Below are 18,628 nucleotides of genomic sequence, written 5' to 3'. Positions count from 1 at the left end.
AATAAATAAATCATGATATGGAAGGTTCACATAACCTCTTTCTAGAGCAAGTAGATAAAATCAACAGCAAATGGTAAAGAACCTCTCTCCTCCAAGGGTCACTGAAGTCTTATCATTCCCCAAAAAGGCCCAGCCTTAGAAGTTTTACTCAGTGCCTTGAAACCATGAGTTTGCCCAACCTATAGGTCAAAGTTAGTACAATCATGAATATGTCTTCTCCATTTTATATCACAAGTAACATGACTAGGGAGACATTGTTTCATATATATATTACAATACATAAATCTGCCTTTTAAAATTAAAAATTCTTTAAAGTGAGATAGATTTCCACACTGTGCATGTCAACAATGTAGCCCATGCTTCCCTGACTCCCACATACCTTCAGCTGCTAAAATGAGAGGCTCATGGTAGAAACTTCTTGATGCTGGAGGGTATTGATGTTCAGCTCCCTGATGTTCTCCCCCTGAAATGGTACTTGAAGCTGCAGAAGGGACACTTTGCTACCTAGCCTCTGAGCTTCAACTCCTAAGAGAAAAGAAAGAATGTGGGTTGACCTCTATATTAACCATAGATAGAGACCTAAATTTTAGTACCAAAAGGCTTAGCTGACTTATCTCCAGGGTAAAATTTCCTTTGTAAACAAAAATGTCAATAAACCACTAGTTTATGTTTATGAAGCATATAGATTTTGTCTTTGTAGCATGGCATTCTGAATCCAGAGTGTTTGTCTTATGTGTATATAAGTGAGATATTTCATTTGGAATATTAATTAATACCTTGATGTATATACATATATATATATATATATATATATATATATATATATATATATCCAATTGCCAATAATTTGAAATTGATTTAGGAAATTAAAATAAGCAATAGGTTATGTGGAAAATTTTAATTTGACACAAGTCAGATAGACTTATAAATCTGCTTTTAGTGAGGTATCCTTCTGTTTTCTGTATGACTTCCGAAATCATTTCATACAAAATTATAGCAGGATCTATTTCAGGAATACAATTAATTGTATAAAGAATTGTGAGTTTACCTTGGAAATTGCTTCATATGAGAAAGGAATGATTAAAGCCACGTTAGGTTGTGGAAAGGAAAAAGAGTACAAACAGAATGCTTTGCACTGTAGTAGCTGCTAGGGTGGAAAGGGAGAGACTGCCCTAAAGATCAGTGGCCACTTGCTTACCTGTGAACACTGGGTTCATATAAACCATTCGTCCCTCCCTCAGCCAATTACAACCATAGTGTTTGCATAGTAATTTTAATTGGTGATTTCTTTCCCTTTTATTCTCGTATATTCTTAACCCTATACAGAAGATAAAGAAGAAGATGTACCTGGAAGACTTAAATAAATTCCCTGGAATTAAGCTATTTATTAGATTGAATGATCGAGTCAGAGCAAGAATTCAGGCCTTCAAACCATAAGGTCCAAAATCTTTCTCCTAGAACACAAACTTTTGCAACTATCCCTACCCTATATACATTATCTGCTTCTGTACACACAATCTAAAGAACCCTTAAAGAAGCTAATTTTACATTTGGTTCTTGTTTATTTTACAAAATAATTCTGGATATCACTTCAGAGTTTGTGATTTTTAATGTATGTTTTAGAGTACTTATGTAACCTAGAAGATCCTAAATTATTTTGATGCTTGCTATCTTATATTGTCCTTTTTTTCATGTAGTTGTTGCTATTATGTGAGGTTATATTGTATGGTAATTAAGAATGTTGATCCTGGAGCCAAATGGCCAGGGTCCAGAACCCAGCTCTGCCATCTACTAGCTGAGTTAACCTTAAGTAAGTTTCTTAACTTCTCTATGGCTGAATTCCTCACCTGTAAAATGGCAATAATAATAGAACATAACTCATGATAGGATTTAAGAAGTACTATGAGCTTGACATATAGTAAGCTCTCAATAAATTACATTAATAATAATAATGGCAATAGTAGTAGTAGTAGCTGTAGCATACTTTCTAAAAGATGCAGAGAATTCTACAAACAGACTTAAGTACAAACTGTTCCCCTTACAATCACACACATACACACAGAGGACATTTAGCCTCTCTTTATATTCCCAGAAAATAAAATAATGTGATTTCCTTACAGACTAATAGTTTATACCATTAAAATTTAAATACCATTTAAAGATTATTATTCTTAAGAATAAATGTCCATTTTACCTTTTGGATTAATAATGATTGAAGAGCATTAATGGTTTTGTTAATCACTGAAATAATAAGAAATAAAGTTTCATTAATCAAAAGTGCGTAGTTGTCATGCGATTTTGCATACTAGCCACATTTTAATTTTCTCCTGTCAAACAGAAATTTAAATAACAGATGAGATAGCTTCAAGTTTAAAAAACTTCTTCAATTTCACTTTATCGGTGTTTACATAGTTGTATAAGATGTTTAAATAAAAGAGGTTTTCAGAGACTATAGAATATACTGAAATTGGTAATAATTTAAAAAATAAAAGATTGGTAGCCCCATTTTCCTCAGCTTTTAGTTTCATTATTTTACTAATTATAAAAGAAGTGCTAGTATGTTAGAAAATTAAAATAATTTACAAAAGTAAAGGAGGAAATAAAGCTTATCAAGACAACTACTGTTAATATATCATCCATTGTCTTTTCACCCTGTCTTCTGTGTATAAGCATATTATTAATATAAGCAAAATTCAGATTATTGTAAATTCTTTTTTTTTTGTGGTGTACATTTTCCCATGCCATTATATATTCCTTAAAAACATGGCTTTTAGTAGCTTCATAATCAACCTTATATATCTGAATGTACCTTAATTTACTTAACCCTTCCCTCTTGGTTCACCATTTAGATTATAAATAGCAGTATTTACATACACACTCTATATAAATCTTCATCCATTTGTACAGTTGTTTCCTTAGGATAAGTTACTGGAAGTGAAATTGCTAGATCAAAAGATTGGTCCTTTAAAGTTTCCTGATAATCTTGCCAAAATGATTTCTAAAAAGTTTGAAAAAAAACTTCTGGACCTTTAAGAGCTGTGTGAGAATATAAACTTTTATCAGCATTGAGTATTATCATTTTTATTTTTCTCAGTATCACAGGCAAAAATAATGTAGCAATAATAGCAGCTAATATTTCTTAAGCACATATGTATCATGTCCTGTTCTAACTTCCTTAATTTTCTCAACAACCTGAAGTAGAAACTATTATTCTCATTTTATGGATTAAAAAAACTAACAGCGTTAAGTAACTGTCCCAAGTTCACATGCAACTGGTGAATATTACATTTTTGCTTTAATTTGGATTTGATTACCAATGATATTGAACATTTTTGTATATTGATTGGTAATTTGTTTTTGTTAGAGCACTAGGAGTTTTATCTGTACTAATTTCCCCCTTCTCTGTTTCTTTTTTTTTTCAATTAGAGAAGTTATGGGTTTACAGAAAATTTATGCAGAAAATACACAATTCTCATATACCACTCTATACACACACACACACACACACATACACTCACATACACGGTTTTCCTATTAGCACTTTACATTAGTGTGGTATATTTTGTTACATAAATGAAACGATATTGTAATAATTATACTATTAACTATAGTCCATCAGTAACGTTAGGGTTCCCTGTTTATGTTGTACAACTTTTTTTTTATTTTCTTTTCTTTTAGTAACATATATACAACCTAAAATTTCACCTTTTAACCACATTCACATGTATAATTCAATGGTGTTAAATCCATTCACAATATTGTGGTACCATTACCACCACCCTTTACCAAAACTTTTCCATCACTCCAAACAGAAACTCTTTACCAGTTAAGCATTAATACCCCCTTCCATACCCAAACTCCACCTAGAATAACTTGTATTCTAGTTTCTGATTCTGTGAATTTGTTTATTGTAATTATTTCATATTAGTGAGCTCACACAATATTTGTCCTTTTGTGTGTGGCTTATTTCACTCCACATGATATTTTCAAGGTTAAATCCATAATGTCGCATATATTGGAACTTCATTCCTTATTTTGTCTTGTCTGGATAGAAGTTTGCTTTGCTCTTGGATGTTCCAGAATGGAGTGAAACTAGGAGAAAGCACAGGACGTAGAGGCTTATTTGGTATAATCTTCCCCCTCATTTTTATCTTCACCATCAGTAGGAGGGGCAGCATACTCACTTGCAAAACTAAACTTAGAGGCTGGATTTTCTTCAGTTTTGTTTGGCTCAGGTTGCAGGTCTGGAGTCTTGATCCTTTTTGCCATCTTTCCTATCAGACTCCTTCCAGTGGTCTTTGCTACCTCCATCTCCTGGACCACAGATGGAGTTCCCAATCTGGCCTTTTGGGACACTCGCCCATCTACTTGGTTTTCATCATTCCTTGCTGGTCCTTCCTCAGATGGTTGAGCTGAAGCTGCTTTTCCCCCATTTGTAGGAAATTGATGCTCTGTGTCTGAGCTCTGAGATTGAACCAGAGGATTAGGACTTAACTTCACCCAAACATTCTCCTTTGGTGGAGGGGCTGGCATTATCTTTAGAAGCTGATCATATTCAGGAGGCTTAGAAGTTGAAGAGTAACTGTCTTCTTCCTTACTGAGTGTTTCATTTTCCAGATACTTCTTACTCTCTTTCCTTTGTGCATTTCTGCCAGATGTGGCAGAGATCCCAGTCTGCAATGACTTACTTCATGTCCTGGACTGTTCCTGTTCCTGAGTTTCTTCACTTCACCAATTTAAGTGTTTTTCCTGAGGCCTTACTAGTTTTGACTCATCACCTGATGTTGCAGCTTCTCCTGTTCCTTCTGTAGCCACTGGGTCAACAGATTTTGCCCCTCCAATGATAGAAGTGACTCTATTGGACTGTGAAGTGCTAGCAAAGGCATCATCTTCCTTAGGAGTACACAGTATTTAGATTCAGTTGGGTATGTGAGCTGACCTCTAGCATCATGCCTGTAATCATCTCAAGAGTAATCATCTCTGGAGCTCCATGACTGATCATCCCATCTGTCGTATAGGTCTTCATAGCAGTCCCGCCTCCTCTGTAGTCATCACCCTTATGATATTCACTATCAAATGCTTTTCTGCTGCTGCCTACCCTGGAGACATAGCATCTATCATAGTATCTGCTGCCTTTGTCATCATGGCAGTCCCATCCCCATATTGACCCATATCCTGGTATGGTCTGTCACAATACCCTTTACAATACTAGCCTGAATCATAATGATCACAATACTTGTCTCCAAAGCTATCATCACTCTTCTTGGCAATTAGTCATCAAAGCTGTCTGTGGCAGGATAGGCCCTCCAATCACTATGTTTTGTCAGAATCCTGATTTTTATCTCAGCCAAAAGAATGATTATCCCTGTCTTTATCTTAAGCTTGATCAGCAATGTCCACTTGAATTCTCCTTTTACCTACAGACTTCCTTGAGGCTTAGGCACTGAACAGGGAATCCAGATCCTCAGACTCAGCATAACCAAAACCTTTCAACCTCTCTGGATTGCTGGGTTCATGTGGTCAAAATGCAGTGCACTGATGTTTAATCCTTTAAAGAATTCCTTAATGGGTCTTCTTTCACATCATAGGTTCCCTACAAAAGCAATGTAGGGTGGCAATTTGAGAAGATGGCTTCAGTTGATCTGGGGTTCTTGAGCAGTCTAGAGCAGTGGGAAGGATGAAACAGTCAGTTGGAAGTGCCCTGTATACATTGTCATCATTATTGTGCCAAGTGGTTGAAACATCTCCTGCTAGGTCATCTACTCCATCAGCCCAGCTGACTGATTTGGGAGCATAAGTGCTTCCTCCACCAGTCCTTCCATTCTTAGCCAGGAAGTCTTTTAGGGAGATAGTCTTCCTCTTCTTATTCTTTTTTGCTGAGGCTGCCATGTTTGGAGAAGGAGAGCTTCGTTCCTTTTTTTAGCTGAATAATATTCCATTGTATGAATATGCCATGTTTTGTATATCAGTTCATCTGTTGATGGGTACTTGGGATGCTTTCGTCATTTGGCAATTATGAATAATATCTCTGTGAACATCAGTGTACAAATTTCTGTTTGATCCCTGCTTTCAATCCTTTTGGGTATAACCTAAAAGTGGGATTGTGAAGTCATGTAGTCATTCTATGTTTAACTTTCTAAGGCACTGACAAAATGTTTTCCACAGTGGCTGCGCCGTTTACATCCCCACCAATGATGAATGATTGTTCCTGTATCTCTATATACTCTCCAACACTTATTATATTCCACTTTTTAATAGTAGCCATTCTAATGTTTTGAAATGGTATCTCATTGTGTTTTGATTTACATGTCTCTAATGACTAATGATGTTGAGTAGCATTGCATTTGCTTATTGGCTATTTGTATATCTTTTTATGAGAAATGTCTATTCAGGTCTTTTGCCCATTTTAAAGTCAGGTTGTTTGTTGTGGTTGTTGTAGTTTTTCTTTATGTGTTCTGGATATTAAACCTTTATTGGATATGTGTTTCCAAACATTTTCTCCCCTTGTGTGTAGGTTGTCTTTTTGTTTCCATATGAAGGGATACACTAAAGTTTTTTTTAATTGTGATGAAGTTCCATATATCTGCTTTTTTTATTGGGTTGCTTATGTTTTTGTTGTAAAATCTAAGAAACTGTTAGCTAATACCAGCTCCTTAAGATGCTTCCCTGTTTTCTTCTAGGAGCATTATAGTTTTGATTCTTGTATTAAGGTATTTGATCCATTTTGAGTAATTTTTACATAAGGTATGACATAAAGGCCCACCTTCATTCTTTTGCATATGGAAAGCCAGTTTTCCTTGCACCATTTGTTGAAGAGACTATGCTTTCCCCATTGAATGATCTTGGCACCCGTGACAAGAAACTGTTGGCCATAGATGTGAAGATTTATTTCTGAACTCTCAGTTTGATTCCATTTACCTTTATTTCTGTTCTTATACCAATACCATGCTGTTTTGATTACTGTAGCTTTGCTTACTAAGTTTTAAAATCAGGAAATGTGAATCTTCCAGCAGCATCCTTCTTTACCAAGATGGCTCTGGCTGTTCAGGGTCCCTTACCCTTCCGTATAAATTTGATGATTTCCTTTTCCATTTCTACAAAGAAGGCTGTTAAAATTTTGATTGAGGTTGCATTGAATCAAATTGCTTTGGGTAGGGCGGGCCACAGTGGCTCAGCAGGCAGAGTTCTCACCTGCCATTTGAGAGACCCAGGTTCAATTCCTGGTGCCTGCCCATGCAAAGAAAAAAAAATATTACTTTGTGTAAAATTGACATCTTAACAATGTTCTATCTTCCAATCCATGAACCTGGACTTTCCTTCTATTTATTTAGTTCTTCTACAATATATTTTAGCAGTGTTTTGTACTTTGCCATGTACAAGTCCTTTACATCCTAAATTTACTCCTAAATATTTGATTCTTTCAGTTACTATTATAAATGGATTTTTCCCTTGATGTCCTCTTCAAATTGTTCATTACAAGTATAAAAAAACACTACTGATTTTTGTATATTAATCTTGTACCCTGCCACTTCCCTGAATTTGTTTATTAACTCTAGTAGCTTCGTTGTAGATTTTTCAGGTTTTGCTATATGTAGAACCATGTCATCCACAAATACAAAAGTTTCTCTTCTTCCTTTCCAGTTTAGATGCCTTATATTTCTCTTTCTTGCCTAATTGTTCTGGCTATAACTTTCAGTGCAGTGTTGCATAGCAGTGATGACAGTGGGCATCCTTGTCTTGTTCCTGATCTTAGAGGGAAAGCTTCAGTCTTTGACCATTGAGTATGATGTTAGCTCTGAATTTTGCAAATAGGACCTTTCTCATGTTGAAGAAGTTTCCATCTATTTCTTGTTTCTAAGTGTTTTTATCAAGAATGGGTTCTGGATTTTTTTTTTTAATACCTTTCTGCAGCAATTGAAATGACTGTGTGTGTATGTGTGTCTATGTATGTATGTTTTTCCTTTGTTCTATTAATGTGGTGTATTACACTAATTCATTTTCTTATGTTGAACCCCCCTGGCATACCTTGGATAAATCTCTCTTAATCTTAGTATCTAATTCTTTTAATGTCTTGTTAGATTAGGTTTGTTAGTATTTTGTTGAAGATTTTTGTATCTATATTCATAAGGGTTGTCAATTTGTAATTTTTTTTTTCATGTAATGTCTTCATCTGACTTTAGTTTTAGGGTAATGTTGGCCTCATAGAATGAGTAAGGATGTGTTCCTGCTCTTCAGTTTTTTGGAAGTCTTTGATCAGGATTGGTGTTAATTCTTGGAATCCTTGGTAAAATTCACCACCAAAGCCATATAGTCCTGGAAAAACTTTGTGGAAAGTTTTTGATTACTGATTCATCTTTTTCTTGTTACTGGTCTGTTGAAATATTCTATTTCTTTTTGAGTCAGTGCAGGTAGTTGGTGTGTTTCTAGGAATTTGTCCATTTCAATTAGGTTATCTAATTTCTTGCATATAATTGTCCATAGTATCCTGTTAAAATCTTTTTTATTTCTGTTGGGTTAGTAATAATGTTCTTCCTTTCATTTCAAAATTTAGTTATTTGTAGCCTCTCTCTTTTATTCTTTGTCAGTCAAGGGTAAAGGTTTGGTTATTTTATTGATCTTTTCAAAAAAAATTTTTGATTTTGTTGATTCTATCATTTTTTCATTCTCTATTTCATTTGTCCCTGCTCTAATCTTCATTATTTCCTTCCTTCTGTTCTAGTTGAGTTTAGTTTGGTCTTGTTTTTCTCAATCCTCCAGTTGTAATGGTAGGTCTCTGATTGGAAATCTTTCTTCTTTTTTAATGTAAGCATTTAACTGTAATTTTCCCTCTCAGTGCTGCCTTTATTACAACCCACAAATTTCATTATGTTATTTTCATTTTCGTTCACCTCAAGATGTTTCCTAATTTCCCTTGGGATGTCTTCTTTGAACCACTGGCTGTTTAAGAGTATGTTGTATAATTTCCATATAGCTGTGAATTTTCCATTCCTCCCTTTGTTGTTGATTTCTAGCTCATTCCATTGTTGTTAGAAAAGATATTTTTAAGCTTATTGAGATATTTGTTTTGTGATGTAACATACGGTTTTTTCTGGAGAATGACCCATGTACACTAGGGAAAAGTGTGTATTCTTCTGCTGGGTGAATGAAATATTCTATGTATGTCTGTTAGGTCTCTTGGGGTTAAAGTATTGTTTGTCTTCTATTTCCTTATTGAGCTTCTGTATAAATAAAGGGATGTATTGAAGTCTCCTACTATTAATATCAAACTGCCTATTCCTCTCTTCTACTCTGTCAATATTTGCGTCATGTATTTTAGGACTCAGACATTAGGTGCATGTATACTTATAATTGTTATGTCTTCTTGTTAAATTGACCCCTTCACTAGTATATAGTGACCTTCTTTGTCCCTCGCAACAGTTTTTTATTTAAAGTCTGTTTTATCTGCTATTAGTATGGCTACCCCAGCTCTCTTTTGCTACTATTTGCATGGTATTTTTTTTTCTGTCCTTTCATTTTCAACCTGCTTGTGTCTTTGAGCTTCAGGTGACTCTCTTGTACACAACCTAGAGTTGAGTCATGCTTTTTTTTTCCATTCTGCCAGTCTCTGCTTTTTGACTGGCTTCTTCAACTTAACTTTTTCTTATACTGCTTTAGCTATCAGCAAGCTGCTTCTGACTGCAAGACAAGTTCTGAGAGGGTGTTCCAGAGATGAATTTCCTGGTTCATTCTTACAGGTTGCCGCCTACTAGATCGGCACCAACATATGAGCATACCAGTCTACGTTAGGAATTACTCTGCTCCCTCTGGAACGAGGCCCATGACCCACAATGGGAACACGGTTGACTCCACACTGCCCTTGGAAGGGGTTGGGGGAATGGGCCAGCAAGAAGACCACAAGCTTCTCCTAACATTTTTAAAGCTGTGTTTCCTTAATCTGATACTCTCTAGTTACTACAACCCTTTAACTGTTTTCTGGAGTTTTAAGGAAGATGGCTTTGTCCATTTTTACTTTCTGTTCAAAGATTCTTTGGAGAAATAGCACTCTGGCTTGCCTTATGCCACCATCTTAGTTAATCAGAAGTTTTATTAATTTTAAAGTCATCTGTAACTTATAGACATTAAAATGTTAATTAGATTTATTGCCAATATTTTTCCAGTTCTTTCTTACCTTACCTTTTAATCTTTTTCTAGTTTGATTTTTTTACAATATACAAAATTTTATGTAGATAAATCAATATTTTCCTTTATAATTTTCTACTGTTTTGTGATCAAAAAATCATTTCATATCCTGAGATAATTAAAAGTATCATTTTTTTCACTTAACTCTAATTCTACTACATTTTGCTCTAATATAGAGAGCTTATATAGTGTGAAACTAAATATCAAAATTCCCCACCTAATTAAATGAATAATCCATCATGTTCCTATTTATTAGCCATGTTATATTTATCTATTAAATTATTACATATTAGTATATATTGTATATTTGTTTATCTCAAGTCTTTCTGTTTTCTATTATTTATTATATTCCAAAATATTTGTGTTATCATGTTATTGCTTAAATGTATGAAGAACAAAATTAAGGAGGGGGTGGGCTCAGGGCCAAAATGTGTGTAGGAAGAGCTTTAATTGAATTGATCTTACAGAAAATTAATTGGCATTTTATTTTTGAGGAGTATTTTCTTTACCCTAGAGTTCATTTAAAGTTCAAATATGGTTGGCAATGATTTTTTTTTAATATTCTTAGAATTTTCTTCTGTAGTTTTAGAAGTAAAGAGCATATTAAAATTTTACAAATGTTGTGGACTTTTATAGTTAGTATAGTTTATTTTTTCCTCTCAGAAAATACCCCACAGGGTAACCCACTGTACTAGTTCTCTGTCATATAGAAGATTGTCAGACTTATGCTTTATTTAGATCCAAACTGTAGGTGGGTTCCATCCTTACCCTCTCTGAAGCTCAATCTCAGCTCTCAAGGTGCATATGTGCTGCACGTGGTTGATACAAAACCAGGAGTATAATTTTGAAAGCCTAGAAAGAAAACCATGTTCCCTGAGTGAAATGATGTATTCAACTAGTATTTAAATCTATTTTAGTTTCTTCTGGTTAATATTCACAGTAGAAATGGCAGCTTTCTACTGACCTAGTATAGTGAGGCAATAAAATTGCCCATTTAATCTATGTAACATCTTAAGTGCTTCCCTAGAAACAAGTCTTTTCATTATCTACAAAATTGGCTTAAATTCTAAGACAGAATCATAGCATTTAAAAACTTGTGAGGATGTGAGAGAGTTAATCTCAATCTCAAAGAAATTTTTGAGATTTGTATTGTACCCAAAGGTATCTTGCAAGTAAATGACAGACCTGACCCTGGAACCCAGCCTCCTGCCTCTTGATTCTATTTACTCTTTCCACTATTGCCATTTATTTTGATGTGCATGTATCTATTAAGAATGCCAGAAATCCTTTCATATCATTAATTATTCAGTAATGTCAAACATTAGACACCCAAGGGTCAACAAAATGAAATTCACTTTAAAATTCTTCACATTAAATTTTTTCTCTCCTTTGAAAAAGCTGAAGTGGCATTCAAATTGCTTTGACTATTTTTATCTAGAATCTTACATTCATTAATAATTATTTTTTGAGAACATTAGGTGTCTGCAGATCTCTGCATTTTATGTGTTCAACCTGAAAGATTAAATATCATGAAATATTAGAATAATATTCAAATGTAAACACTGGGTATAAACTGGATGAGAATTCTTAAGTATTTGTAATTTTACTGGAAAATATCTCAACAGCTTTTCAAAGCTCTAAATATATCATTATAGATTGGTGCCAAGTACCTTTTTCTAATTGTGGACCTGATTATCAGAAAAAAAGTTAACATATGGCATATTTGTCATATAAAAGTAGCCTAAAAGTGGGTATTCTCTAGAAAAAGATGAAACTTTTAATTTAGTTGTTTTAGAATTTATAATAGGGTGGGCATAAAACTTTTCTGTTACAAAATATATTAGATCAGATCAGATCGTATGAAAGTATTGATTCTCTTGGACCAAAACAGTTGAATATCAGAAATTTTATATAATTCAACTAATGTAGTGTTCAATTTAGGATTATTAGGGGAGAAAATATTGGAAATGGAGAAATTAAGCAGTTGGAAGAGTTAGGAAGAAATCATTAGAAACTGAGACAAGTGTTGGTTGATCAAATAACATGTAAAGTTATATAATAAAGGGAACTTTCACCTACGTTATCTTATTTCATCCTCACAACAACATACCAAGATTAGTGTTACTATCCCAATTTATAGATATTCAACCCGAGGCCTGCTCTGACTCTAACTCCAAAGCTGGCTGTTTTTTATGAACAAGAGCTAAATACTTTGTGGTTCATTGGAACCCTGGGTTCAATGAATTCTCACTAATCCTACTCATTAAACTGCCTCTTTGCAGTCTGACCTCTGTTCTTAATTCATTAAGAGGTCTTATGTAAGACAGAATTTCCTAACCTGCATTGTTATAAAAGACAAATATTCTAGGGTGCACGGGTAGTTCAGTGGTTAGAATGCCTGCCTTCCATGAGGGGGACCCAGGTTCAATTCCTGGACCACGTACCACCCCCTCCCAAAAAAAAAGTATTCTAAGAGGCAATAAAAGATGTTTCACAAGAAAAGAGTTTCTTTATCATAGAAACCCTGTATGTTGTGTATAGATGATACACTCCTCTCATTTAGTAAGAGCAGTAATAAAGATGTTTTGAAATCACAGTTGCAAATATTATGTCACAACATCTACTTTATTACCATATTTTATTTTAGTTACCGGATGTTGAAAGGATTTTGATTCACTCATATAAGAGCTTTTAATAATATTCTACATATGCCTGAGACATTCTTGGCTCAAAAGAGGAATAGTAAGAAATTTTCAAAGTCCTATTACTGCAATATTGAACAAGTACTCAGATTTCTAAACTGGTAAATGTGTAGAGGGAATCAGTAGATAGGTTTCTTATCCAACATAGTTCTTCATAGTTTTCTGGGAAATATTTTTTAATATATATTAAAATATTATAAGCTACTCAAAGATGTCACAGAGAAAATCTCATTCACCTGAGGACCCTTCTCAGACAGATATTTAATTCAAGGTCAAATTTATTTTGCTTTGCCAGTTGAATCCAAACTTAGATATAGGAAAAAAGGTATAACTGACACAAAAGAGGAACTTTTTGAGCAGAATACTCTAGAAGAACTAAATGTGGGGATTTAAGCATGTTTATTATAGGTTACAGGGATTTGCGGTCTTCTGAGAGAATGTAAGATAGAATGACAAAATCTTTTGAATGACTCCCAAAAGAAAATTCTCTCTTCTTTTTTTTAAAAAAAGTGATAAGATTCTTTTAATTTATAACTTCACAAAATTAGGGGGAAAATTAGTTTAGAGAAACTTAAGTTCAGGTATTTCTAAAATTAAAAATTGTGCTCTAAAAATGGCAAATAAAGAAAAACTTCTCTTGTTCTATGAATAAGCTAGAAGATCATAAATACTGAGCTAGACATACAACTCAGTCAGTATATTAAATCGCTCATGTTTACCTAGTAAAAACATTCTTTAAACTTTTCAGTTGTTTTAGTTGCCTCGCTGCTAAAACAAGTACTATGTAATGGGTTGGCTTAATAACAAGAATTTATTAGCTCACTCTTTCAGAGACTAGAAGACTTGCTTCCTCCCAGGATCAATATCTTCTGCTGGCTGGCATTCTTTGGGATTCCTGTCTTTTCTGTCACATGGTGATGAATATGGCAGCATCTTCTTCTTTCCCTTCGGGATTCCATTGACTCCCGTTCTGGCTGCTCCTTCTGGCTGCTCTTTCCGTAGCCCACTCTGTCAGGCCTCCACTAATAGGATTAAGACCCATCCTCATTCAGCTGGGCCACACCCTAAATGAAGTAACCTAATTACAAAGTTCTGTTTACAATGTTCAAACTGACAGGAATGGATTAAGATTCAGAACATGTTTTGGGGGTTATACCAAACCACTGTATCAATATTTTATGTCTAAATTAGGTTGGAAAAGAACACATTATTTTATATTTATTTATATTTACATATTTATTTACCTTTGTAGGAAATATCTAACATTAATAATCACTTCATTTAAGTGAAACATTTGTATACTATTTTATTGATGACATGACAGAAACCTCCTCCAGACAGAAACCTCCTCCAAACACCCATACTTAGCACCTGTTCAATTGGAGATAATTTACTTTTTGGTGATTTCTTAAATAGTATTATATATTTTAGTCACACGAATATAATCATTGTGTGTCTCTGCTGAGACATTGAAAGTCTCTGCTGAGACGATGGCCGTAAGCCATTTAACTTACTGATGCAGTTTTGTAAAGTTGATCCCAGAATATAATAAGTGGATTGTTTTAAATGGAAAATTTACACCTTCCAAATATGAAATTGATACCTCTCCCTAAACCATGGCAACATGTATTCAAGGTAAGAAAAATATGCAGGAAAAAAATAATTATGTTTTGTTTTCCTGGCTGGTGTTATAATTATGATTTGAATTAAACCAAATTCCCTTAGCTCTGTACGCACAGATCAAATGTTCCACTCCCACAGTGCCTCTGCATGACCCCATTCTGTAAGAAGAGAAAATTCATAGCCCATATGCCTGTCATATGTTAGTTCTTGCCCTGGCACCTGTATAGGCTCTCCCACCTGATTAGAGTGCACTTGCATTTCTGGGCATATGCCAAAATGTGGAGTAGATTCTCCATATCTGAAAATAATCATATTTGGCAGAGGTCATGAGGGCAGAGGCCAATGTCAGGCTCTGAATTACCCAGGTGTGTTGAAGGTACCAGTTGGGCAGCTGTGTCTCTGGTGAAAATATCAAGAAGGAGGTATTTGAGTTGATTCTCTGGCTCCAGAAGTTCACAGCCTGGCCTACAGGATTCTGTCAATTCCAATTCAAACACTTGTGCAGATTTTACAGTTTCCAGAAGAGAAGTTAAAGACTACATTTCTGGCTCTGATTTAACTCTACATTACTGATCTAACTTGAAACACCCATTCCTGTATTCAAGACTATTTAGTTAAAAGCCTAACAAGTAAATAAGTTAGAGTAGACAAGCATTCTTTATCCAAGCAGACTTTCAGTATTAAAAAGAAGAAAAGGAAAGAAAAGAAAACAAAAGACCTAGGGTCTATGCTGTGCTTTTCTCTGAAGCCACTGTCTAAAGAAAACATTATTAGAGGTTGATCTTTATGTGGGTGGACTAGCTTCACTTTAGTTTTTAATAGCAAGCAATATCTTTCACCCACACAACCAACTCATAAACAGTTAAAATAAAAATTAATAAGGAGGCAAGACAAGACTATGAACTGCTAGGAGTCAGCCTGTCACCCAGCACTGCTAGAAAAAGAATTCAAAGCACATGCCTTCCTGATAGAAAGAAAGTATTCTTCACATACAAAGGACAGCACTTAATGTCTTTAGTATGAACTAGGTAATAACAGTCCATTTGACAGAAACCATATTTGTACAACTGAACTACATATGATTTAGAAATGGGTGAACCAGTGTTAACATCTGTCTGTGTCCTGAGGATGTTCTGATCTCTCCCATTTATTAAATCAATACAAATTTGCCAAACATTGTGTTAGAAATATGTTGGAAAGGGGGTATGGAATATGGAGAGGTATAGCTGGTTGTTCTAGTATAGCAAAGAAGATGAACATATCAGCAGTGTCACATAATTGGTGCTGTAATTAAATAGTGAACAAGGAACTGCATGTACAAGAAAGGAGGGCACCGTCTGCCAGTGGAAGTCACAGAAGCTTATAATTGATATTTGAACTGAGTTTGGGAGATACAGTATGAGGGGGAAAGTAAGGATTTTGAAAAATAATCAAGGCAGGAATAAAATGAAAGAAAGAGAAAAAAGATTGATGTGCAAAAATAGCATGGGCTATTCATGAAATGAAGCATCAAAGGTAGGTGATGTCACTTTGAAGAGGATTTTAAATTGCAAGCCAGTTTGCTTAGACTTATAATGTAGGCCAGCAATGGAGAAATCTCTAGTTATGTTACAGAGATTCTACAAATCATAAAATGTTTTCTCTAAACTGTACAGATCTAAATGTTTATCTCTGATGTATATTGGGGTCAACAGTAAGATTTTGTTTAGAAATTTTCTTTTTAAACAACTATTGTGCTCATCGAGGACCTATTCAGATTTTTTTTTTTCTGAAAAATAATATTTATATAAAAAAGCAATACATTTCAAGGCATAGCACAATTAGTTGTAGAACAGATTTCAAAGTTTGGCATGGGTTATGATTCCACAATTTTAGGTTTTTACTTCTAGCTGCTCTAAGATACTGGAGACTAAAAGAAATATCAATTTAATGATTCAGCAATCATATTTGTTTGTTAAACCCTACCTTCTCTGTATAACTCCACCATCACCTTTGATCTTTCTTTCCCACTCTTTAGGGGTATTTGGGCCCTTGGCCACTCTAACTTTTTCATGTTGGAAGGGGCTGTCAATAATATGGGGTAGGGAATGGAACTACCTGGTGGTCTGGAGAGGCTGGACCCTCTAGGTTTCAGGACTTATCTGGTCCAGGGACCCATCTGGAGGTTGTAGGTTTCTAGAAAGTCACCCTAGTGCATGGAATCTTTGTAGAATCTTATATATTGCCCTAGGTGTTCTTTAGGATTGGCTGGAATGGTTTTGGTTGGGGCACCTGCTCTTTTTTTCATACTGCCCTTTCTTGCTTTATGGTTTCTACTCCTTACTTAGGACATTTTAAACATACTTATTTTAAAACCAGATTATTTTATTCTTTTATTACCTACAAACTCTTTTATTATTTACAATTCTGGGAGTGCAAATTCAACGATTTCTTGCATCTGATAACTTTCCTTCATGGTGGTTTACTTTTTTTTTTTTTTTTAACTTTTTAATTAATCAAAAAAAAGAAAAGAAATTAACACAACATTTAGAAATCATTCCATTCTACAAATGCACTCAGTAATTCTTAGTATCATCACATAGATGTATGATCATCATTTCTTAGTACATTTGCATCGATTTAGGAAAAGAACTAGCAAAACAGCAGAAAAAGATATAGAATGTTAATATAGAGAAGAGAATTAAAATAATAATACTAATAAAATATATATATATAAAAAGGAAAAAGAAAAAAAACAAAAACAAAAGATACAAACACACAAACAAACAAACAAAAAACCATATTTCAGGTGCAGCTTCATTCAGTGTTCCAACCTAGTTACATTACACTTAGGTATTATTGTGCTGTCCATTTTTGAGTTTTTGTATCTAGTCCTGTTGCACAGTCTGTATCCCTTCAGCTCCAATTACCCATTATCTTACCCTGTTTCTAACTCCTGTTGGTCTCTGTTACCAATGATATATTCCAAGCTGATTCTCGAATGTCGGTTCACATCAGTGGGACCTTACAGTATTTGTCCTTTAGTTTTGGGCTAGACTCACTCAGCATAATGTTCTCTAGGTCCATCCATGTTATTACATGCTTCATAAGTTTAGTCTGTCTTAAAGCTGCATAATATTCCATCGTAGGTATACGCCACAGTTTGTTTAGCCACTCGTCTGTTGATGAACATTTTGGCTGCTTCCATCTCTTTGCAATTGTAGATAATGCTGCTATAAACACTGGTGTGCAAATGTCCGTCTGTGTCTTTGCCCTTAAGTCCTTTGAGTAGATACCTAGCAGTGGTATTGCTGGGTCGTAATCCATTCTGCCATTCTATGTCTTTTGATTGGGAAATTCAGTCCATTAACTTTTAGTATTATTACTGTTTGGATAATATTTTCCTCTACCATTTTGGCTTTTGTATTATATATATATATCATATCTGATTTTCCTTCTTTCTACACTTTACTCCATACCTCTCTCTTCTGTCTTTTCGTATCTGACTCTAGTGCTCCCTTTAGTATTTCTTGCAGAGCTGGTCTCTGGGTCACAAATTCTCTCAGTGACTTTTTGTCTATAAATGTTTTAATTTCTCCTTCATTTTTGAAGGACAATTTTGCTGGATATAGGAGTCTTGGTTGGCAGTTTTTCTCTTTTAGTAATTTAAATATATCATCCCACTGTCTTCTAGCTTCCATGGTTTCTGCTGAGAAATCTACACATAGTCTTATTGGGTTTCCCTTGTATGTGATGGATTGTTTTTCTCTTGCTGCTTTCAAGATCCTCTCTTTCTCTTTGATCTCTGACATTCTAACTAGTAAGTGTCTTGGAGAACACCTATTTGGGTCTAATCTCTTTGGGGTGCGCTGCACTTCTTGGATCTGCAAATTTAGGTCTTTCATAAGAGTTGGGAAATTTTCAGTGATAATTTCTTCCATTAGTTTTTCTCCTCCTTTTCCCTTCTCTTCTCCTTCTGGGACACCCACAACACGTATATTTGTGCGCTTCATATTATCATTCAGTTCCCTGATCCCCTGCTCAAGTTTTTCCATTCTTTTCCCTATAGTTTCTGTTTGTTTTTGGAATTCAGATGTTCCATCCTCCAGTTCACTAATTGTAGCTTCTGTCTCTTTAGATCTACC

General features: G+C 34.6%; 1 protein-coding gene and 1 pseudogene across 7 annotated transcripts in view; one reads left to right on the top strand and one right to left on the bottom strand.

Moving 5' to 3' along the window:
• SUPT3H (SPT3 homolog, SAGA and STAGA complex component) overlaps positions 1 to 18,628 on the top strand; it is a 654,143-nt gene that overhangs the window by 570,323 nt on the left and 65,192 nt on the right. The window lies entirely within an intron of this gene.
• LOC143684721 (eukaryotic translation initiation factor 4B pseudogene) lies at positions 3,939 to 5,889 on the bottom strand (annotated as a pseudogene).

This window comes from Tamandua tetradactyla, chromosome 5 (genome assembly GCF_023851605.1).
Source record: "Tamandua tetradactyla isolate mTamTet1 chromosome 5, mTamTet1.pri, whole genome shotgun sequence".
Lineage (NCBI taxonomy): Eukaryota > Metazoa > Chordata > Mammalia > Pilosa > Myrmecophagidae > Tamandua > Tamandua tetradactyla.
This window is presented reverse-complemented; position numbering and strand designations above follow the sequence as displayed.